General features: G+C 36.1%; 1 protein-coding gene across 4 annotated transcripts in view; it reads left to right on the top strand.

Annotated features, from left to right (window-relative positions):
• Positions 1 to 25,407, top strand: part of Cbs (Cystathionine beta-synthase) — a 251,449-nt gene that overhangs the window by 16,250 nt on the left and 209,792 nt on the right. The window contains exon 1 of one of the 4 annotated variants that reach the window (XM_090413160.1): positions 1,030 to 1,048. The exons of 2 other annotated variants lie outside the window; for them this stretch is intronic. The gene's annotated coding sequence lies outside the window, so the exon portion shown is untranslated. Of the gene's footprint in view, positions 1 to 1,029; positions 1,049 to 9,318; positions 9,613 to 25,407 lie in introns of those variants that run through there. One more of the 4 variants, XM_090413158.1, reaches the window with a different exon arrangement.

Below are 25,407 nucleotides of genomic sequence, written 5' to 3'. Positions count from 1 at the left end.
TGGTCAGTAACCATCTAATCAGAATAATCCACTTTGGTCGGATCTATTTCCCCCCCTCTCTGCGAACCGATAATGCATTGCGGCACCTCGCGATATACATTGAATATGCTCCGGTCTGTACAACGAACAAGATTATGTGGCATACACATTTAAAGTAATCGAGGTGCCACAATGCTTTGTCTATCTGTACAGTCCGTGGTAGTATATCAAGGCTGTTCGTAATATAAAATATTTCTTCTCAAAAATGAATATTTTGCGAATTCCCCTCAGTTGTTATCACTTATAGAGTAGCGGATCCCACAGGTTGGGATCCGCTACTCTATAAGGTGTTCCTCCTTCATATCATCGTCATGAAAGTTAGCTGTGTAGATTCAGCACTTCTAGAGAGAAAAAAAAATTAAAAATCTGCCAGTGCAATAATAATAATAATATACTCTCGTGCATCTTACATATATTTAAAAATAAAGAACTCATTCTTTTAAGCCGTCTTATTTCATCAATTCCTTTTTTAAATTAAATTAACATTATGAAAATTTAAAAGCAAAAATCATTTTTAATACGATGATTGTCCTAGTGTAGTTTCAGGTCGTCCTCTCCTCTCTGGTTGTTTAAATTAAAGTGATCATATTGTACTTTGATATTCTTGGGCACTTTCTGTTGTATTGTGTGATTATAAAACCATTAAACAAAGTAAGTGACCACTGTTATAACTGTTATCGTTTAATTTTTAATATTGGCCGCTTACTGTCAACATTGCAGAAGGCCAGTCACAAGATGGAATTTTGATATATGAAGATAAACATCCCTAAAAATAACACTAGAAGTAGAACATCAAATACTAAGATCCTTGAAATCTAAGGATACTTTCGTGCTACGAGTGGGACGAATTTCACCTGATTCTAGAAACTTTATTGATTATATGCTCCGAAGGATTATAAAGGCTGGACAGGAGACAAGGTTTAACAGAAAAAAGTAAGCATTCATTCATGTTACTGTAAAACGCAAAGCTGGGAAATATTGCTGGAAAGAAACATCGCCTTTAATGAGAGTAGGTAACAGATTTTTTTTATATTATATATGCAATTGATTTCTAGTTTAGAATGCCTTGTAGATTTTAACATACACTTCTGAATTTCTTTATCATGCTCATGTTTATTACTCTAACAATGTGTAAAGTTTGCTATACTACAAATACATATAAGCAGGAGATCGAAACAAAGCTTCATTATGGTTTTCGCTTTTAATTTTCTATGAATTTCCCTGTTTTGTTTACGATCTTATACTTCAAATAATTAAAATGATCTGTACTTTCTTTTATTGAATTTAATTAATATACTGGAGTACCTTTGTTTCTAGTGTATCTCAGTGTATACGCTTAATTTGATTAATATAGTCTTCTCTCTCTCTCTCTCTCTCTCTCTCTCTCTCTCTCTCTCTCTCTCTCTCTCTCTCTCTCTCTCTCTCTCTCTCTCTCTCTCTCTCTCACACACACACACACACACACACACACACACACACACACACACACACACACACACACAATAATTTCAACTGTAAGATTCATGTGTATAGTACACATCTGTATATAACATTTGCTGTTATGTAGGAAATTGTATTTAAAGAAAAAAAATATATAAAAAGTTTTATTTGAAATAATATACAAATTGACCATGAGTCTACTCGTCTTTACGAAAGGTTATAAACTATATTCCAAGCACATTAATGACGTGATAGACTAACGGAAAGATAATTCAAGATTCCTACTCTAAGACCAAGCAGTAGCCCTTTTTAAGCCATTTCACGCTTACAGCAAGCATCGTGGTTTCACACCGTGCGATAAAAATCATCTACCACTTTCGAACCCACAGTCTTTGGTTTAAAGGAGATGACAGATACTCTGTCAACCAGGCTACCAAATCTGATAGCATATCCGAGAACGCTGGAGCCCCTCATTGCATATGGTAGTACTTCACAACAAATAATAGAACCTTCCTGTGAATATATCTTCAACATTTTTGTTGAATTTCTTACCATTACGGAAATATTTAATAAAAGATCGTACTTGATACTTGTAGTGCATTGAAATATATAAAGGTATACAAGACTGCATCATCCTTGATTTGGGCCTTCCACGAGACTTAAATTGTGGATTAATCAGTATGCTATCGATCGTCAGCCCCTTCTTTGTTTATTTACTTTTTAATTGTGCGGAATAAATACGGAAATACTGGATTCAAAATTGACAGATTCTGTGGGCAACATTACGTTTAAAAACAGTAAACTGTTTTGTATTATAGAAAAGAAAAAAAAAATAGAGGAGCGCTATTCTTCTACAGCTATGTCGCCATCTCATTGATATCTTTTCGCATGAAACTAAAAAAAAAATATTTATTTAATTTGTCAACATGTTATCACCAGATTTTAATTAAAAAACTGTTTTAAGATAATTGACCAAATGAGAAAAATAAACACGTATCTGATTGCCTACCATCTGCCTACCTGACACCTCCAAGGAGTCCGAAGACTCATCGCGGGAGGATACCTACAACTGTTTCAATCACTACACCGAACCTCTGCTACGAATTATCTCCATCAACGCCATCTACTGCCCACCTCCACCACAACTAGTATTTTTTGTCTGTAAATTGCGTGTGTTCTGAAGGTCCGATTTGTTTGTATGCGGAATGAAAAACCCGAGTTTCCGGGAGAAAAAACCCTGCTATGTGTAGCGAAGTAAAGGAGAGCGTCCCCTCGACGAATCCTTGGACTCCTTGGTGGTGTCATGTAATAATATTATTCCACAGCTGAAGTTGGACATATTTCATTGAAATTAATATTTGCGATTACTAAAATTTGTTGCGTCATCTCAGTTTTGGTTAGAATGGTCCATTTTTAGGTGGCAAATTTTGACAAAATGATTCTAAACGAAACATAAGTACATATTGCGAATAAGTAGTCTCTAAGTATGAAATGAAACAGTTATTATATTGAATAACACGTAGCTGTACTAGAATACTTACGAATGAATGGTATTCGAATATTGCGAATGCTTTGTTCATGGGTCAAACACAACCTCTTAGGTTGTGTTTGATCATTTCATACTTGCACCCAATGAGCCTTAGTTTTTAACTTGCTTTTTTTACGAAATACATTTTGTAAATTTCTGCATGAATTATGTATAATGATGTGAGACGGACAAACAGGCTGGTGCCCATCTTAATAAGATATAGAACCTCCTTTCGCTGGCACAGTCCTACGGAGCATACTTTCTACAAGCGTAATAGCAATCAGTGGAATTTTGGACCATTCGTCCTGTAGGCATGTAAGTCCTGAACTGTTGTGAGGCGGAGGTCCCTTTTCCTCACCCAACGCTCCAGTTTACCCCACAGATATTTAATAGGGTTGAGATCAGGGCTCTGTGGAAGACAGTCAAGTGTGGTGACAGTCATGTCCACAAAGCACGCAATTACAACAGCAACCTTATGACAGGGTGCGTTGTCTTACTGAAAGAGACAATGGTCAGTTCCTAAGAAACGCCACAAAGTAGGAAGCATTGCATTGTCCAGTATGTTCGAATACCTGTCGGAGTTCAATGTTCGTGGCATCACAAAACAGATCCGACGCTAAACCAGGAAAAATAGAACCATACCATCACACTGCCACCTCCGAATTTCATAGTTGATGACAGCCATGCGCGTTCCTCTGCTCAGTAATGAGTGTAGCGTGATTCATTGCTCCGTAACACAAGCTTCCACATCCCACTGTACACGCTCTTTGCACCTCTGAAGACGACACTGCATGTTGGTTCGGGTAATTTTGGCCTTGTATATTACGGTCCTACTATGGAAATCAATGTTGTCAGCCTCGGTTCCGAATGTTTTTGTGCAGATTCGTGTTGCAGTCGATGCTCAGAACTCTGTATTCAACATGTCGCCTGACGAAGCGGATTTTATATATGTCATCCTTCGTAGCACCCTACGGTTACATTCGGTGAGTGTCATGGGTCGTCCACTGCGATTAGCACTTGCAGTTGATTCATCTCAGTATCATATCACTGATTGTTGATCTCGGATAGCCCAATTTATCAGCAATTTGCCGAATAGATATACAATATGGGATCATATTACAACGTCCCTTTCAAACTCCGTCAGTTTCCTTGTAGCCATTTCACCCTGACACAGTTACCTTGATTTGGGAGCGTCATTCCTCCAATTTATGCCAGCTACAAACACGTGACTTGTTACATGGCACGATGCGCCATGCCCATGAGGGTGTCCACTGACTTCTTTCCGAGCAGTGTATATAAGCAAGCTTTTATTCTATGAATTTTGTTTTATATTCTATGGAATAAAAAGACTTTCTATAGAATAAAAAAAACTTTCTTATATATATATATATATATATATATATATATATATATTAGGGGGAGGCTCTGGCACCTATGGTGCCCAACCGCCAACTTCCGAGCTGGTAGGCCGGTTCTCCTTAAATTCTCATGACTCGAATTTTGAAGACTCGACACTCAGTGGGCTACCTTCAGCTAATTTCGGCTTATCTTTTTATATTATATGGAGATTATTATATAAACATATTATATATATTTATTATATATTTTATTATAATTTTATTATATATATATATATATATATAGCTCAGTGGATTATATATATATATAATCCACTGTGATGGATTACATATATTTGCACACCACCGCTCTTGGCCGCACGAAGGAAGGTCTTGGTTTCGAGTCTAGAGGAAATTTTTCTAAGCCTTTTTTCGACCGGTTCCCGAGTTAGTCGATCTCTGGCACGGGCAAGCAGGTTTTTCCTCCCGGAAACTTGGGTTTTTCGTCCTGTAAACTCAAGAAAATCGACCGTAGAACCCATATTATTTCAGACATTAAATATATTGTGTTAGGGCTAGGGACCACGAGATGGCGGCACATTTGAGCCGTCTCTCTTCACTTAATTAGTGATAGCCTTGGGCCATCTGTCTCTGATTGGGTACCAGTGGAGATTGAACTGCCCACTCAGTCTCCAAAAGTTAGATAGGGCTAAATGGACTCGCCTACTCCCGTATATACGGGAATAAAAAGGCGTTAGCTGATTTTTTTTTTTTGATATATATATATATATATTCTTATGTTCAAACTTAACGAACAAATTGTATTCCAAAACTAAAGGTTCAGAATACCAGTCAATAAGTCTCTTCAGTTATTTCATACTCAATTTGTTAGTTCTAGGAATTATTTCAGTGGGCTAAGGATTTTTTTTTTTATTAATTATTTTATATTTTTTCGTTTTTTAATTTATTTTTTACATATTCCGGAAATACTGTCCTAGAGACCAGACATAGAACTTGTACAAGCTACTTCAAGCCTCTAGCAAGAGCGACGACGGTCTTACACCATGCCCACGGTGGAATTTAAACTTGCAGCCTGTTGGTTGGAGAACGGATATGATAACCACCCGGCCAACCAGGACGGCATTTGACCAAATAGATTGAGTATGAATAGAATTGACATGAAGTGAAATAAGAAGAAACTTTGACTTGTGCTCAGAGCAAGTTCTAAAAAGTAACAAACTTTATAGATATTAGCGAAATGACAAAATATCTTTACTTGGTATCAAAACTGGAATAATTTTCGCTTTGATATAGTGAAAATCTAACATCTAAAACACTTGCTATTTAACATTAACATACACCTCTCCCGAAGAAGCGTACAAAAGGCCCACGAAACTAGCAAAGAAGTATACAACTAATACGAGAACAGGTTGAAGATTTGTGGGTTGTAGAAACTGGTTGATAGGCGGAAAAGGGGTGATATAATTGAGACATTCAAATTACTGAGGGGTTTTTACAAGATTAATGCAGAGAAAAATTTTCAGAACAGGTGTGGTGGTGGTGGGAGAACTAGGGACCATCCATGGAAACTGAGCAAGAGTATAGTCAGCAAGGATGTCAGAACTAGGGTTTTTACTTGGAGAGTGGTGAATGAGTAGAATAAGCTGCCAGAGTTTGTTGTGGGTGCCATGACTGTGAATGAGTTCAAAGCAAAGTATGATAGATACTGTGCGAATACTGTATATTTCTTGACATGATGTTTAGGATGATGAGTCTGACTTCTTGGAATTGCCCGTAATAATAATAATAATAATAATAATAATAGTTGTATCTTAGACATGTGGTCTTTAGACCCGAACTCTCAAGAAATGTGAAATGATTTGGAGGTTATATTTTTAAAATATTTAAAATCACTATAAATGAAATGAAAGTCCTGGTCACGAGTAGAATCTCCACCAGTCATTATTAATACGAGTATATCCTTCAATAGTGAAACAAATATACCAAGTTTCAAGTTCTAAATAGTGTATATGGGAGCTGGGGGGGCTGATAACAAATAATGCGAAAACAGAGTGAAAATGTAAATATAGAATCTCAGTGGCACAGAATGCTTTAACAAAGATAAGACATTTACTCTCCTCCCAACATAAATTTGAAACCACGAAAAATATTCTAAAAGCATATCCCTGTTTATGCAAGTGAAGCATGGACTTTGTCAAAACAAAATACTAGAAGAATGGAATCATTTGAAATATGATTAGCGAAGAGTACTGAAAATTAAATGGAGTAAATGTCACCAACGAGGAAGTACTATCATGCATAAGAGAGGATAGAAATATCACAAAGAAAGCGAAAAATAAAAGAGGAAAATGGATAGGACATCGCTTGAGGCATAACAATTTCTTTAAAATGATCCTTGAAGGAAAAGTGTGAGTAAGATAGATCGCGGAAGGCCAAGGATGAAATATATGGAACAAGGAAATCAGAATGTTACAGCTACTCCCAGATGAAAATGATGCCAAATAGAAAATGGAGGTAAATAGCGACAGAAACAAGGGAACATAAACACTTCATCATCATTTTATTTTTAATGTAACTCCTACCCACGAAAAGTTGTAATCATATAGTATATTAGTACCGTAGGTGGGCTAGATATTTTTTAAATTTTATATTTTTGTATTTTTATATATTTTATGCATAATCCGAAACCGCATCCTAGAGATGAAACATGGAATTTTTTCCAGCCACTTCCGACCTCATATAACGAAACGGTGGTCTCACACCGGGCGATGAAATTCATCTCCCATTCCATCTGACTAAACGCTGAATCATAAATGATTAGAGTTGTGTGTAAACACTTTAGTCATTAAGATGTGAATGGGAACTCTCTCTCTCTCTCTCTCTCTCTCTCTCTCTTTCGAGAGAGAGCGAGAGTTTCCCCTCCCTAACTTAGTGACAATCTCCTACGTTTCCTTCTGTTACAGAGTGCATGACGTTTAGTATTACTTAGGTGGCGATGATGGTCCATTCTGAAATATTTTTTTTGCATGTTCTCTAAATCTTTCTTAAGCTTACTGTGTATATTATTATTATTATTATTATTATTATTATTATTATTATTATTATCTGAGACCTCCAGGGAGTCAAGGACTCATCGAAGGAGGCTGTAAATTACCCAACCCAGCTATCATACCTTCCCTTAAATTCATTCACACCAGATGTACTCGCTACCCCTAAGGACAAATTCTCACTGACTACTCTCCGGGAGAAAAACCTAGCTCTTACCCCTTTCTTGACTGAGAACAACCTTAACTCCCATGGATGCCCCCCCCGTGTTCTCTCCCCGCCTTCCATATAACGAAAAATTTCATCATTTGAAATGCTATAATGCCCATTCTAAAGTTTATAGATCTCTATCATATCACCCCCCCCCCTCTTTCTCCTATTAACCAGATTCTGCAATCCACATACTCGCAATCTATCCTCATAATCTAAATCTATAACCGGATATAATCTTTATAACTCTTCTTTGCACCCTTTCCACAGCTTCTTTATCCCCTTGGAACCCAGGAGATCAAATCTGCGCACAGTAATCCAGGTGTGGTCTTATCAAAGCCTTATAAAGAGGCAAAATTACTTCCTTATCCGTACATGTCAAGGTTCTCTTCAACATAGCAATTATCCTCTGAGTTGTATTTGCAACTTTTGCTATGTGACCTTTGAACTTTAAATTTTTATCCACCAAGATCCCTTGCCTCTTCAGTTTCTTGTAGCATAACCCTGCTAATATAATATGCCGCTGGAACTCTAATCACGCCAAAGTGCATAACTTTACACTTACTAACATTAAACTGATATTTATTTTCATTTGCCCAGATTTCCAGTCTATTCAAATAATTTTGTAATTGCTGAATAACAGTAACATCCCTGATTGCCTTCCCTATCTTCGCATCATCAGTACATTGGTTCCTTAGTTTATTTTTAAAGTTATATTTGAGGCTACTTAATGCAGATGTTGTTATTTGAAATTATAGTTGAAGCAGCTAAGGCAAGTGTATTATGTTTAGTAATTGGGTGCAGCCTTCTGATCGGTCTGTATGTTTAGCAGGATGAAAAATCCAAGTTTCCAGAAAAGAGGGGGGGGGGGAACTCATGCAGAATTAGCAGAACAAAGAATAAGAACATGGAACGTGTTACATCGTGATACTACACTTTTTAAAATAATAATAATAATCTTGATTATTATTATTCTCAGTTCTTTCATTGTCATTTACTTGCGAATCCTTTCCTTCTTTCTATTTATATAATATGAAATTATTTTTCTTTCCCCCCATTTCCTCAGGAGTGGCATTTAATAACTTCTAAAATCCGTCTATCGATGGTGATTTTGGAGATAATGTAAACGCTAATGCTACTGCTTGACATCTACATCGTTTCTCTTTTCGTGTGTGTTTTCCTTTCCTGTCTTCTTAGTTGTAGCTTAGCATCTCGGTACCTAAAAAGAAGAAGAAGAAAAAGAAAAAGATGCATTTTGAATTGAGGGTGTCACTCAAAACTGTTTTCAATGTGAGCGTTGAAAGTTGTGGTTTACTAAATAAATTACTTAGAAGGTAACTTCTTTAGATAGTCATATAAACTCTAATTTTGCATCGAAATACGGAGATTACATTAGTCATAATGAATATTTCCACGCGCCTCTATTGAAATCTAACACCCGTTCTAGTAATAACAAATTTAGCATGTAACATAGGCTGACGGGCTACTTACAATTGGATCAAACACGTGTAGATAAGGATTAAGTAATATGAAGAAGACTGAATAATAACTTCAGTTATGATAAACAGTCTGCTCATTTCTGTTTATTCGGTCTTGTCATGCAATCTAGTTATTAAAAACGATATCACTTAAAATAAAAATAGTTCGCCTTCAAGCAGTTTAATATCGGGAGATAACACATAAACTATTTTCCAAAATTAAACGAACAAACGGCAGACGTGCTTATCTTAAAAATCGTGAGGCAGTGAGCGGCCGTGGCTGTGATAATAGAACGCACGAAAGTGTTCAAAAAATGGTACTTAGAGAATACTCTGTGTTAGAACTGAAAGAATTGCAGTAAAACCTCTTTTACGCATATAAAACCTCATTGCAATCGATTACTACCAATACGTGAATTAATCTTCTGGCAACAATAATCCTCTTGAAGTAATCTGGCATCACTAGTTGTACGTCCCCCTTGAACAGTGATGATGAAGCTATAGACAGGTGACGGTATGTATTTATACAACACCAAAAGATATAAATAACTTAAATTTTATCTCAGTAATAAACTTGTTTGAAAAAAGAAGCAATTTACTTGACAATAAAATTTGGGCAATGAACATGTAATAGACAAGTTTCGAATTAATATATTTTTTTAGAATATTGTTGTACAAGATAAATTGCAGTTATTTATTGAATAATGACAAAACAGAAAAAAAAAAAAAGAAGAATAGGATTGATACGTGACAATCATGCAAATGTACATTTCGCAATATATAGACAACATTCGTTGTCACAACAAATGAAACATGGAGCCATTTTTGGCTTATGTACGCCATTCGTTTTACTTTCATTTGTAAAAAATAATATTAGCAATTTTCCCTTAAAACTGGTCAGGTGAAATCCAAAACTGAGATGGCTCGATTTGGCATATTAATATGCAAGATCCTTCATGTTTTAGCGTAGGCGCACATCGTATACCATGCAGACTTTCGAAACCATCCGACGAAATAATGCGGTTAACATCTTTATTCCCGTGGACTGCTATGTTTGTATATCGTGTGTGTTCTAGCCGGTTTGACTATTTTTCCTAATAAAATCCGACTTTCTGTTGTTTTTTTTTTTTTACTGTGAGAAGGTGATTCTCTTAGCCAATTAGAGATAGCTGGCTCAACGCTATCAGCGATTTTAATAGCCACCGGAAAAGAGTACTGCAGACAACTGCCACCCATATCGTGGTTCCTAACCCTAACACTATTTTATTTGATTTTCTCAAATAGAGTAAGTTCTACGGTTTATTGTTTATGTTATTAAAGTATGTAATATCCGGCGTCATTGCGAAAATAAACGTAAAGGCAAATTTGATTCTTTGATTAGTGGACTTAAAATCAGCACTGAAGGCTCTTAATTGATCGAAGAAATATTTTTAAGTAGCAATGCATTCCTGACGAATCAGAGTCGGGCAGTAGCAGCAAAAAAAATACAACAATCAGAAGGCCTTTCTGACATTTTAGAATTTGAAATCACTGTTTATTAGCTATGGAACATCCACTTGAAATGAACGAGGAGAGAAACATTTTGGTCTAAAAAGAGGAAAGAAACACTTCCTTCTTTGGATGTAGAGTAGAAAATATCGAAAAGTATAACAACAGATGATAACAGAAACATGCATGTTTTTAAAGCTGGTATATTATTCAAAGTGACTTGCAGGAAAGTTACGCGGAATGGCGTCTGCTGTTTTTTACAGTCATCAATCAATTAGGCGCCTGATTTTTTAATTAATTATTTTATTTATTTTTCATCAGAATAAGGTGATATTTATTATTCCGAAGTATGAAGACTTAGTGGCGGTACAGTGTTAAAACGATTAATCCCCACCATTTACGATCTAAAATAGACAATTTCATGAAATAAAATAATAAAACTGGTAATAAAAGTGCAGATCGCTTTTCTGATGGGTATAATAAGATATCTTAATGAGCTTAATTTGCTACTCCAAGGAAAGTAGATTTACTCCATCTTACATGTTTTCTAATGTTAAAACTTTTGGTTGGAAATTAAAATTGTTGCATAAACCTAAAAACTAACAAAATCTGAATAACTTTCCGTTTTGTAAAATGGTTTGGGAATGTTTCGTTGCGCTAATCGTTAGCTTCGTTCAAGAACAATTAAAATTAATTTTTCTCAACTTTGCTGATTTTTAAAAGTGATCAATTACCATTTAAAAGTTTGGAAATAATATCAATCGGAAAAATTCAACAACCAAAAGAACCTACTTAATTAAGGCTGGAATTTCAACGACTTTATCGCTTTTCAAACAAAATAAAATTGAACTAATCGTACGCAACATCTGGAACCAATTAACCGCAACTGGAGTACGTCGCTCTCATAGAGGTCAAGTCCAAGATCATTAATTCCCAATTCACCGCTTGACAAATTGTTATGAAATTTAGGTTACTCATAACAAAATACTGTATAAATTGATCTATTATGCTCTTCATACTCTCATGTTATTTATGTTGTTCATGTAAATTATGCTCCCACCCACGAGGAGTTGTAAACCTATTGTGCATTAATATAAATGGGCTAAGAGATTTTGTAAACGTTCATAATAATTTCTGGCATTACAGTGAACAATTATATTCATCTCTCACTCAACCACGTTCACAAGCATCCATACCCATGACGGCATTTCAACCGTAGCCTGTTGGTCGGAGAGCGAAGACATTCACCACTCGATCAACCATGTAGTTTAAATTCTGCGTAGAATACGACGAACCTTTAATTAGAAAAATGCAAGTACATCAATATAATCAGCCAGTTCATCTTCATTTACAAGTAGGAAGTATAATATAATTATCTTCATAATTGGGTTGCGTCGTAGCTCCTCGCTATCGATGTGTCTATCAGATCTATAGCGAGTTATTCAAGCTCATAAAAAAGCTGCATTAAAGATAAAAAACTTGATCAACAATATATTCATAGAAATGGAAGATGACTCAAATCAAAATCAAACGAAAAGCCTATTTAGCAAAATAAGGCTGTTGAATAGAAAATTTAAACCCAAGTATTTAAGTATAGATGATGTCAACAATCGTATTCTTACTGATCCAACGGACATCCTTAATATATGGAAAGTATAGATTTTATTGCTCACATTTATATAAGGATAATTCAGTCTCATTCAACAAAGAGAACACCAGAGACTTCTATGAGGAACCTTGCATTTTGCAGAACATATTTGACACACCTTGTAAAACAACTCTCCGAGAGGAATCAAGCTGCAGTGAAGATGGATGGAAAACATCTCAGTGCTTCAACGTCGAGAAAGGTATGAGACAAGGATGCAAACTCTCCACTGATCTATACAATCTTTATGGAGAATACATTATGAAAAAATCACTTAACGGATGCGATATGGCTTCTCAGTTGTGGCAGAAAGTAAATAAATGACCTTAGGTATGCTGATGATACTTTCTTATTGCCAATAGCAAAGGAGAACTGAAGTCATTCATTAAAAGAGTTGAATGGGAAAGCCTGAAATATGGTTTCAGAATTAATTAATAAAACAAAGTACATGGCCATAGATGAAAATAACAATCGTCCACGACATTGACTTCGAAAAGGTAGATGGATTGTCCTTGAATTTACCTTGGAGCTCTAATACGCACTAAGAGTAGATGTCAACCAGAAATTAAAAGAAGAATTACCATGGCGAGGTTAGCAATGGTGCTTTTGCTGAAAATTGGAAATACAGAAACATTTCTGTCGCCACTAAATCAAGATTGGTCAAAAGCTTGATAGTTTCGATTTCATTTATGGCGCTGAATCTTGGACACTTAGCAAAAAAAAAAAAAAAGATATGGACAAGATAAATAGATTCGAGTTGTGGTGCTGGAGAAGGATGTTGAGAGTCTCCTGGTTGAACAAAAGGTCTAATGAAAGTATAATAAGTCAACTAAAATTCAAGGGGTGGCTGTATGACATTGTAAATGAAAGAATTCTCAAGTATTTCACTCATATTTCAAGACGTGAAAATGACAACCTGGAAAAACTCATCCAGGACAAAGTGGAAACCTAAAAAGAAAAAGAAAACGTCCAAGACTAAGATAGTTGGACCAGATTAAAAAGATCACCGGACTTACGAGGGTGGTCTGGTTCTCGACCTCGACCATAGATGGCAACACTATGGACAAGATTTCTTTTTTCTAAGTTGGTACATCTATCATAAGCAACCATGTGAAATTGCAAGTCATTCCATCAAGAAGTTTGTTTTATACTGCTTTGAAGCAAACGTGTTGTTTGTATCCCTTGAAATGGATAAAATTGAGTATCGTGCGGTTGTAAAATTCTTTGTAAAAGAAGGTTTAACGTCAAAAGAAATTCATTCGAAGTTCATAAAAGTTTATGGGCACTCATCTCCTTCGTTTTCAACAATAAAGAAATGGGCTGCTGAGTTTTAACGTGGCCGTACCAGCCTTGAAGATGATCCACGTGAAGGACCTCCAAAAAGTGTAACAACACCAGAAATCATTGATCAAGTGTACGATATGGTATTGGATGACGGCGAGTCAAAGTGCGTGAAATTGCTGAGACTATGGGCATTTCAAAAGAACGTGTTGGATATATTTTGCATGAAGAATTGCAAATGAGAAAGTTTTGCGCATGATGGGTGCTGCGTTAGCTCACAGCAGATCAAAAACGCACTTACATGAAAATCTCTGAACAGTGCTTGGAGGTTTTAACAAGAATAAAACTGATTTTGTGCGTCGATTTATTACTATACATGAGACTTGGATTCACCATTATCCAAACAGCAGTCCAAACAGTGGACAAGAGCCGGTTGTTCAGCCCCAAAGAAGACAAAGTCGGTTCCATCAGCAAGGTAATGGCATCGGTGTTTTGGGATACTAAAGGCATTTTGTTTATTAATTATCTTGAAAAGGATAAAACAATAACCAGGGAATGTTATTCCGATCTTTTAACCAGACTAGACGAAAAAATTCGTGAGAAAAGACCCGGTTTACAGAAGAAAAAATCATCTTTCATCGGGAACATTGCACCGGCCCACAAAAGTGTTTTGGCAATGGGAATATTAAGCGATCTGCACTTCGAATCAAGAGATGATTGCAGCTGTAGAGGGGTATTTTGCAGATCTTACTGAAAACCACTACGGAGACGGATAATGGCGTTGGAGCATTGCTGGAATAAATGTATTAGTCTTAAGGGAGATTATGTTGAAAAATAAAAGTAATTTTGAAATTATAAAGTCGTTTTTTATTGTTAGGCCGAAAACTTTTCAGACCACTCTCGTACTTTGGAGTTGGCCATTGTTGTAACAAAGGACAGAGAAAAGTGGAGAACATTGTGGCTAGGGTTACGAGTCATCCGACATGAAGAGAGAGTGAGAGAAATGTGGAGAGAATGTGTGGACACAATTTCTCTAAATAGAAACCCGTTTGGAAAATTATATATAGTATAGAAATTTAATTTACACTTTTAAGGAAGGGCAAATTATTGCTTTTTAGGCTAGCAGCTGCTATAATTTCTTATCAGCTGAATACGATTTTATTATAAAATTGTTTTTCATAAGGTATCAAGATGGCAGAATGTCTTGTCTTGTATTAGATTGGTGAGTAACAAAGTTGGGAAACGTAATTGGCTTTAATTTTTTAATTTAAAGGTCCTGGATTGAAGTTTAGTGATGAGCAAAGTGCAGATTATTAATGTACTGTAGGCTATTAGTTAATAGTACATTAGTATTAGTGCTAGTATTAATTATTTGTATTAGTATATTATACTAATATACATTAGTATTAGTACCGCAAGCGGAGTAAACATTAGATAATCTGAAACTGCTTAGAGAGCAAAGATGGATCTTTTTGAAGCCACTTCAGGGCTCAATTAAGCCACATGGTGGCCTCACATCTGGCGATGAAATTCAGAAATTCATCTATCACCTAAAGACATTTACAAAACATCCATAGCGGTAAGAATGGAACCCATAGTCTCCTAGTTCGATAGCAGGGTATGAGATAAATGAAACAAATGTAAGGATGAATCACGTATTCCCTGCACTAGATGAAGGAGGGGAGGGGGGGGGGAGAAGGAAGAGAAGTTAGTTTAGGATTACAAATATCGCATTTCAATAAAGTTTGTCTAGCCAGAGCAGAAGAACATCATGCTTCCAGAAAGATGGCCAGTGTGTCTGAAAAGTGTTTCCGTATTTTGCGAAATCTCCTAAAATGGAGAGAGAGAGAGAGATAGAGAGAGAAAGAAAGATAGTTGATTATTGTTGCGATGTTTGGAAGACTGGCTTGGAGATTATGTTACCCACATAGAAGATATGAGTAGAATGTCTAATATCAATTGATTGTTTCTAGACATCTATTAGGGAAACTGTAATTGTTATATTACGACGGGTTTCCGAAAAGTAAGGTAACAATTTTTTTTCTCCAGTATGTTTAATAAAATGAAGTTGAAATTACACACCAAGAAATAAGTGAACATGCAATACTTCTCCACAAAGTCCAAATTTATTGATGCACTTGTCCCAACGATAGAGCAGTTTATCAATACCAGTAATGAAGAAGTCCGTGCTCACACCCAGTAATCAACATCGCACCGTGAAACGTCTTCCGGAAAGGTGTTTCTTGAGGGCAAAACAAATCGAAGTCTGAAGATCCTAAGCCTAGGCTGTTGGTGTGTGTGGAGGGGGGGGGGGATGTGACAAAGACACCGATTAAAGCACAACCACTCACGAGTGGTGTGCACAGTGTATAGAGTAGATTTGTTATGCACCAAAATCACGCCGCTTATCAGGAGTCCTGGTCGTTTGCCTCGAATGTTGGCTTTCAGTTTTTACAACGTTGCAGTTAAGCTCTACATTGATTGTTCCTTTCTTCAGCTAGAAGTCCACCAACAGAACGCCTTGGCGACCCCAGACATATGGGAACATATTTGAATTTTTTTGGGCACAAGAGATTGTGGATGTTTCAAGTCATGGAGTCTTGTTTGGTCTTTGGGGTAAAATGCAGAACCCACGTTTCGTCTCCTAGGCGAGCGAGAAAATCCTTGCCTTTGTCTATGTATTACAACAAATTCTCCGGACACGTCCCCGTGCGGGTTTCTTTGTGCTCCTGTGACAATCGTCGGGTCACCCATAGGGAGTACACCTTTAGAAAGAGGACATCGTGAACAATTTCAAAAAAAAAAAAAAATGGACTTACTCAAGTTCACTACTTGTGCAGTTTCACTCGCCAGTCTTCAAAAACGATGGCCCTAATGCGTGAAATGCCTGAAAGCCTAATGCGATGAAAGCCTGCTCGCTCGATGTCGATTTTCAGTGTCACTACGGCCCGCTTTAAATTGCACCATAAAACACACTTGCTTCTTTGACACCACCTTTTCGCCATTCACAGCATCCATTTCACGGCGAATGTCATTTGGTGAAGCAGGCTTCACCAAATGACAAACAAGCTCGTTTTAAACAAGCCCCTTTTGCTTGTTTGAAACGAATAACTTCATTGACACCTGTCGTGAACCACACTCGCACGACAGCCACCATCTTGCAACTAGAATTATCTATGAGCCGACAGTAGCGCCACACTGCAATGACGGTCTTTTTAAACGATATTAACGGGTCTATCTGTCCACTGTGTTTTATCTCATCCCCTTTCACCATTATTAAGGGAAAAAATGTGTTACCTTACTTTTCGGAAATCCCTCGTATTTTCTAATTATGGCAGCTGATTATAGTTGGGGGATATGTTTTATTCATGCTGCGTACGAAAGTTCGTTCTGTTATCATTAATTCATCTCTCCCTCTCTCTCTCTCTCTCTCTCTCCATTCCTTCTTACCTCTGAATTAAAATTCCATTATTCTTTCGAGTATCGCAATTTCATCGGCTAATACAAGAAACCATCTAATTCAAGATAAGACTCTTATTGATAGAGAGTCAATAAGAGTGTAATTATTGTTATTATTATTATTATTTGACACCTCCAGGGAGTCCAAAGACTCATCGAGGGAGAGTGTGCCAACAGCATCGAACGATTGGTCCCCCATCCAACTACTAACCGCGCTCAAACTTACTTAACTGAGCCATTAGTAGCAGAGGCTCTACTAATCGACCAACCTTTATGAGAGTCTATCAATAACTGTTCCCCCCCCCCCCTCGTATAATCTATTTTTTAGGTTCAGCCGCTTTCAAAATATAACAGCAACGAACCTGTAAATGATATATTCAGAGCAGTTTTGGTTCATTTAAGTCTGCCACTCAACACAGCTGGGACTTCGGGGGAGGGGGGCAAACATTCGAATGCTGGTCAGAACAGAAATACCTTTTTTATAAAGAGACAAACAACATCTGCTCAATTTATAAAGCATTTTCAAATCCGGCTGATAAAATCACTCAGTAATTTAACTACAGTAATCCCTCGATTAATGCGCCCCCGATTAGTGCGTCATTTTTTATTTACGATACCCAAAGTTCAATACCCATTCGATTAGTGCGCCTCTAAAATTCGATTAGTGCGCCTATATACATCTTAAAAATAAATGTTACAGATTTAAAAATTTTTCTATCTATACATTTTTATGGCTATTTTAAAAAATTACTCACCGGATGAAATAATTTAGTTACCGATTTAAAATATTTTACAAAATTACTTTTAATGGCATACTACATTACTTCTATGTACACTATGTTCCAAATGTTTACCCAAAATTTATGTCGTCTGCTTTAGTACGTCCACAGATTCGAGACCTTCGACACTTCTGCGCATGTCACAAAAAGAAAATCCGTCTTCTGGGATGAATTGTTTATTATTACACGTCGGAAAATTAACTTTTCTTTTATGATCATTGTAGTTTTTAAAGTAACTATTTTGCTTGTATAACAGTTGGAAAATTTTATCTATAAAGCACGTGATTTCGCGTGTTGGCGACCAATTAGTACGTTCTTCATTTCTTTCTCCCCTTCAATGATAACGTCCAAGAGTTAATTAAATCTCATTCTGAAGTGATTTGAGTCTAAATTTAGATGCACAGTGGGAAGATCTCGAAGAATATGAAGAAAATTTAACCACTGATAGTCAGCCAAAAGAGATTTCACAGAAACAATTTGAAAATATTTTTCGTACAATCGAAGTTTTTAAGCAGCAATGCTTAAAGGCATGTTCTAAGCATTGTTAAGATGCTTAGAACATTGTATAATCTCCCTTCACCTTGATGAAGAGAAAGCAGTTAAATTTGCAGAAGAGTAGAAGAGGCAATAGGGCCATACCGTCCGTTGTATGAAAAAAAGAATTTTTTTTCATACAACCGACGGTATTATTTTATTATTCTACTTCTTTGTTAAGAAGTAGAATAATAAAATTTATATTCTGAATATGTTTTATTGTCTTTCTGCTTCATGGTTTTCCTTTAACTAGGTCTTGAGACATACCTTAATTCATTTATAAAAAATTAAAGTTCAAAATTTAAATTTGAGGAACGAATTATACTTTTTCCCATAGGTTATTAAATTCGAATAGTGCGTTTTCGATTAATGCGCCTGTTTTAAAGAATGCATTAGGCGCACTAATCGAGGGATTGCTGTATTTTTTCCAGTTCTGTTACCTTCCTACCCACAACATTTAAATACAGCTTTCCATTCTTTTTACTCGCAACGAAAGAATTCCTTTGCATTCACTTTGGAATGTTCAACCAATTTCATCTTATAATGTGATTTACCTTCTTTACCATGCATGCAACCTTTCTCGCCTTTCTCTGTTCATGAGTTTGTTGGCCACATCTCAGCCTATATTTCCTATAAGAGACTTCTTTCGCAACTCGTGCCTGATTATTTATCCATTTAACTCTACCTTTCTTATTCTTCTTACCCGAGGAATACTGCTATCTTCAAATACCCATGAAATATTTCTCATGCAGCACTAAAAGCTTTTCCTTGAGTATATCATTCCACGACACTACTCTTAAGCTTAACGAAACAATATGTTTGTGAAGGTAATCTGCTTCAGTCCAATATGCAACATGTGATTCAGTCTGCATGGTAGCATTTCTATTAGGTAAGTAAACCTAATGAATGGCCTTTAAGTGTATATGTAATGAAGAGTAATTCTCACCCTTGGTACAACACATCACTTCATGCAGCTTTGCAGTTCATGCAAAACCTCTTAGTAACGATAAGATCTCACTTCCGATATTCGATACGCAATATTGTTTCCACGTGTATGGCCTTATGAAACTTTGTGTTTGATATTCATATCTCTAGACATGCAGATAATGTTATTGCTAAGTTGTTTATGTGACACACGAACCTATGCGATTAAACTAATTGAAAGATAAACATCCTTATTTGTAGAATGTAAATATTTTTATAATTATTTTAGAACTCTTTGCTAAATGTCTTTTGAGTATTTTAAATTTATTATATATTGTTATAATTCTTGTTATTATTACTTTTCACGTCATTATGAAACAGGTCTTAGATATTTAACTTTTAATTGCAAAAATCGCGTAGATCTAATAAAACAGATTAATAATGTTCAGTATATAGAGAGTTGTATACATCAAATAATAAAACAAAATGAAAGCCTGATGTCAGTCAAAAATATTCTAACCTCTAGGGTTATAGGAGTGAAGTTCCTGTTTGAAGATGTAGGATCTCAACTCCACTTTTACACAGAATTGGTAGGATAATCACAAATTACACAAACTAAATTTTCAATATGGCGGCCACCTGCTTTAGCCAATCGAGTGCTATTTTTCTCATTTTGTGCTCCATCCAGTACGTGCTAGGGTGCATCCAAATGTCCGCTTTTTCGAGTGCTTTCCGTATACATGTAGTGGAATATACAACTGTCTGCCCCAAATCACCCTACTTAAAGCTTGTTTCTATGAAAACAGTTGCCTCAAAGTTTGCAAAAAATTAATAACTGCTCATTTTCAAGTGCAAAATATTTATATAAAGAAACAAAATTTATGGGATAATATAGATGGGTACAAAAAAAAAAAACGTTTTATTCTGTTATTTCCAACCCTTCAGCCAGGACAATATTTTGAAAATGAAGAAAACTACTAATTTTTGTTGCATCATTCAGTATGTTTATTACATTCACTTATCAAGCCTTTTTTTAGGATTTCCTGATTAAATCGAGCCAAGCAGTTTACATGATGCTAGTTTTTATATCTTACCGGCATTGAGTTAAAAGTAGAATAAAACATTAAAAAAATACATTTTTTTAACTTTTATATCAATAATTTAGCTATGGGGACAATGTAATTTCATGTTAGTGTGTTCTTCAACAACTGCGTAATCTGATGTGCTGCTTAAGCTAACCTCACAAATTCCCTTTCAAATCCCTGGCCTAATCAGTTTCCTGCAGTTCAGTTCTATCAATATACTACACGGTTTGTGATCCCTTCCCGAAGTGCATTCACTACCTTACACATGACCACATTAAGCCGGCAGCCATTTACGTTTGCTCAATACTGCACAAGTCATGTGCAGGATCTCTATATCTCCTGAATGTAAATTCAGGGAAATATATAAGTGAAAAGGCTACTAAGTGCTATTGCTAGACTTTACAAAGGCATTTGACAGGATTCCCCATAGAACTGTGCATACATTGGAGCAAATAGGGATGAATAGGAATCTGGAGATTTGGATTCAAGGGTGGCTGATGGAGTGGTTGGTGGAGGAATGTCCAGAAGGCAGTTGACTAGAGCGTATCACAGGACTAAGTACTTGGCCCTCTGTTCTTTAATTTGCACATCAGTGATATAGGAAATGATATGAACGGAAATATTCAGTTGCAAACAACTGAATCTTTCCAGTAATATAAATTAACTAAGGATCACTAATCCCTATAACTTGTGTCCAAATTGAGCAAAGCAATGCCAAAAATTCCTCGTCCTTATTTCAGATATTTCTGGCATTAGATAAACTGCAATACTCCCTCGATCTCAACTCCCTTACACCCGTTATTGCTTATCGCACTTAAGAACCTGATGGACTACATTCAACATCATGTGTTTAGTGTCCCATTTACTAACCTTTGAGTTTCTTGTACTCACTTTCACGGGCATCTCCCTAAATATTCTAGTTTTTTCTGCGTCTGCTCTTCCAAACTGTCTAATACAAATTTCAATTTTATTTGGTTCCCTAAATGTTATGTTTTTTACTACCAAATGAGTATTTAAGCATGCATATTTCACTACTTCTGTTACATAAAACACAAAGTATCAAGCTAGTAGATTCAAAATAGGGCCTAGTGAAGTGAAAAGAGCCCTTTGGACTTCAAAAGTAGCCATCTTGAAAAAAAAAAAGGTAGGAAAACGCAAATAATACATCACAAAATATAAACTTTTACATTAAAATCGCAGTAAAAAAACCTGAAACTGAACAATATGGAAATAAGCTGATTAATTTTAAGACCCTCCGAAACTAATTCTGTGGATCTGTCAAATTAAATCAGTCTCTAATTTAATTAGTTACAGGCCGGTAAATATTAAAAGAAAAAAATTGTTATTGATCTAAAGAACAGAGTAACCATATAACTTCCTTTCATTAAAATACAAAATTGTGGAGCTTGAACTTAATTTTTAACTTGATGATTTCACATGAGTTAACCATAAATTTAATTTGGCCCATACACTTATAGGCCAAAACATTTATGAAAACCAGCCCTGTTTCTGGTCAACCATGCAGTCTGGTTAGATAGAAACTGGCTGGTTGTAACGTTATTTTGTAAGGGAACTGTTCCTGTCGATATCACTGGCACTTTCTGTCTCTGTGTTCCCCACTGAACATCTTGGCTGCTAATTTTCACCTTGGGATTCTTTCAGACCAGGCATTGCGCTACATGATAACAATGTAGCCTGATCTGGCCCAATGGCTTACTGGAAGAGTCCAGCAAGACAACGTCTTGTGTCACAAAGTTAGCAACGTGCAAACGTCCAAGCATGTCCAAGTGTTCCTTCTGCTCCTCTGGCCAATTAATTCTCCTGATTTGAATTCTATCGAACATTCATGGATTATGGGGAAGAGTCAGGCACTTGCATTGATATGATGCATCAATCGACGCTAGTATCTTGTTTATTGCTTACCTTTGGGACGTTATTCTGTCTAGTTGGTCGAAAATAGCTCAGGACGCATTTGTTGGTCTAGTGTCAATGCCAAGATTGCCAAACAAAATCGGTCACAAATCTTTAAGATTGTGTGAGTTTCCACGATACGTTAGATAGTAGTTAATCATTCGGAATTCTAAGTAATTATGCTCTGTTACGGGAGTAAAAATTATATTTTTTTAAAATTTTAGTGTAATTGTTTTTAATGTTTTTTAAACAACTCTTCTTCCTTCCACCAAAGATTGATTTAATTCTGAATTTAGTTGGAAAAAATGATTATAAAAAGGTTCTACAGTGGCTGACTAGACTTAAAACCATAATGGTGTTCTTTCTGCAGACCTGATGTCATGGAAATTAACGTCATTTTAGTGAACTTCGATGTTATTAAAATACATAAACACACGACTGTCTTTTAATTTTGCAAATTCAAGAAAGTGAAGCTATTGTGAAGTATATAATACTGTGCAGTATGATATCAGCTATCGCATAGCAGTGTTGAATTAGCTGTTGTGCAGTTAACTGCAAAATGTCAGACCTCAGTGATCTCCAAAAAGGTATGATAATTGAGGTGCAGCTTGAAGGAGCTACCGTAACCAAAACGATAAAAATCGTAGGTATATCACGAGCCAGAGTATCGAATATTATGACAAGGTGGTGTGGAAAGGGATAAGCTTTTTTCTCCAATCGGTTCTCCAAGATTCGATCACATTTTTCTGCCTGCAACATCATTGGCAAAGTTGGAACATATTTTGCAGGAAGAATGGTCCCAAGTTCCATTATCTTATGTACATGACTTGTGTCAGTCTATTCCCGTCGAATTCATGGTTTCTAACAGCCCGAGTCGGGCCTACAACTTATTAATAAAAAATTTCCAAAAAATGTGTAGGTGTTTCCATTATTTTATAGCCCCTGCAGACCCGGTCCGAGAGTATCTGATACCCCTAGGCAAAGGAAATTTAGGCGGCCCTATACAATGTCTCTCTCTCTATGTATTTTGTCATACTCACACAACCATACGTACACCTACACATGTCGATATTTATAAAAATAATATCATTATGAACATTAAAAAATATATTAATCAAAACCAATACATTTGTATACATATATGATTACTCCTAATATTTGTACCGCAAGAAAATTATTACATCATCAGATTATTAAATAATATATACATAATATACACAAATATATATATATATACATTTATATATATACAAATATATATATACACAAATAAATATATACATATATACATAATATATACAAATTATAAATACAAAAATTATGAAAAATTAATCTTGGGACAGATGCCAGAAGGAGGAAAAATCTCTGCATTTGAGGTTAAGTATACAAAGAGTAGCGTTGTGGAAGAAATAGAGAAAGGCGAAAATTATGTAGGATCATCAGCAATCAGCAGGATGGCTTGACTTATTTCAGTTTTTTATTATTAATAAAGGTTTTACTAATTTTTTTCGAAGGTTGTAATTTTTCCCTGAACTATGTAGCAAAATTTGCGTCCCTAGGCGATTGCCTAGGTTCACCTAATGATAAAACCGACCTTATCCCCTGCATATAACAACATACCATATATTTATATATATAAGTTGTTCCAAATAGATTAATTTTTGCCGGCCTGCTTGGTTGAGTGGTTAGCGAATTCTGCTATGAGCGTGGATATTTGTGATTGTCTTTAGGCGAGAGATGAATTTCCTCACTTGGTGTAAAATTACTACTCCACATGATTAACTGTGAGATCACTCACCCTGCTAGTGAGCAGAGTTTCCGGACTATTTAATATATATAAGGAATAATAATAATTTAAAAAATCCTTATCTCGACAGGTACGAATGTATCACAAGTTTACAAATAAACCTGGGTAGGTAGGAGCCAGATATATAAATAAAAAGAATAACAATTATATACATTATCATTAATAAGAACCATTTTTGGCATTTCTGTCTCCTTGTACTCCTTTTTTGGATCTACTACAAACACTGCTTTTTCTTTGTAAGCCTCATTTAGCATCTCTTCTGTGCTTATCCTAATGTAATCATTCACCGCTCGTTTTTTCTTCTACTGTTTGCTTGAATCGTAAAAGACCACCTTCTTCAGTTTTCCTTGCTATGTATAATCGATACCCACATCATTGCAGGGATGCAAGTCACGATTTACAGGAATTAATTTTCGGTTTTACAATGAGGGGCATCCAATTCGACTTGTGTCAGTCAATTATTATTATTATTATTATTATTATTATTATTACGGGCAACTCCAGGGAGTCATTAGACTCATCGAGGGAGGCCCCAAATCATTTTCATCACAACTATTCGACATTCATACAGTATCTATCATACCTCGCCTTAAACTCATTCACTGTCACAGCATCCACCACAGACTCAGGGAGCGCATTCCACTCATTCACTACTCTAAAAGTAAAGAACCCAGCTCTAACACCTTTACTAACCACACTTTTGCCCAGTTTCCATGGATGTCCCCTAGTCCTCCCACAACCAGCCCTGTTCTCAAAAATATCTTCTGAATTAATTTTATAGAAACCCTTCAGTAATTTGAATGTCTCAATCATATCTCCCCTCCTCTGCCTATCAACCAATTTTTGCAACCCACAAATCCTCAACCTGTTCTCATACGGTTCATTCCACAGACCTGCTATCATCTTGGTCACTCGCCTCTGGATCCTCTCCACCTCCTCCCCATCAAGAAGAAACCTAGGTGACCAAATCTGAGCACAGTAGTCGAGATGAGGTCTTATCAAGGCTCGATACAGAGGAACAATAACCTCCTTGTCTCTGCTTGTCAACGTATTCTTCAACAACCAAGTGATTTGATGAGCTGATTTGGCCACTTTTGCAATGTGTCCCCTAAATTTCAATTCCTTATCCACCAACACTCCTAAATCTCGTGCCTCATCAATTTCCTGGAGCACGGTTCCACGAATGCAGTAAACTGCCTCCCATCTTTTCACCCCAAAATGCATAACCTTACATTTTGCCACATTAAATTGACATCCATTCTCCCTAGCCCAGACCTCCAATCTATCCAAATCATCCTGCAAAATTTTGACGTCATCTGCATTCACTATTGCCCTACCCAACTTCGCATCATCCGCAAACAAATGAACTGTTCCTCTCAGATCCTTTCCTATATCA

The sequence above is a fragment of the Typopeltis vanoorti genome, chromosome 23 (genome assembly GCF_054136105.1).
Source record: "Typopeltis vanoorti isolate ZY-2024b chromosome 23, IOZ_Tvanoo_1.0, whole genome shotgun sequence".
NCBI classification, from domain to species: Eukaryota; Metazoa; Arthropoda; class Arachnida; order Uropygi; family Thelyphonidae; genus Typopeltis; species Typopeltis vanoorti.
Note: the sequence above shows the minus strand (reverse complement) of the source record. Positions and strands in the feature narration are given on the sequence as shown.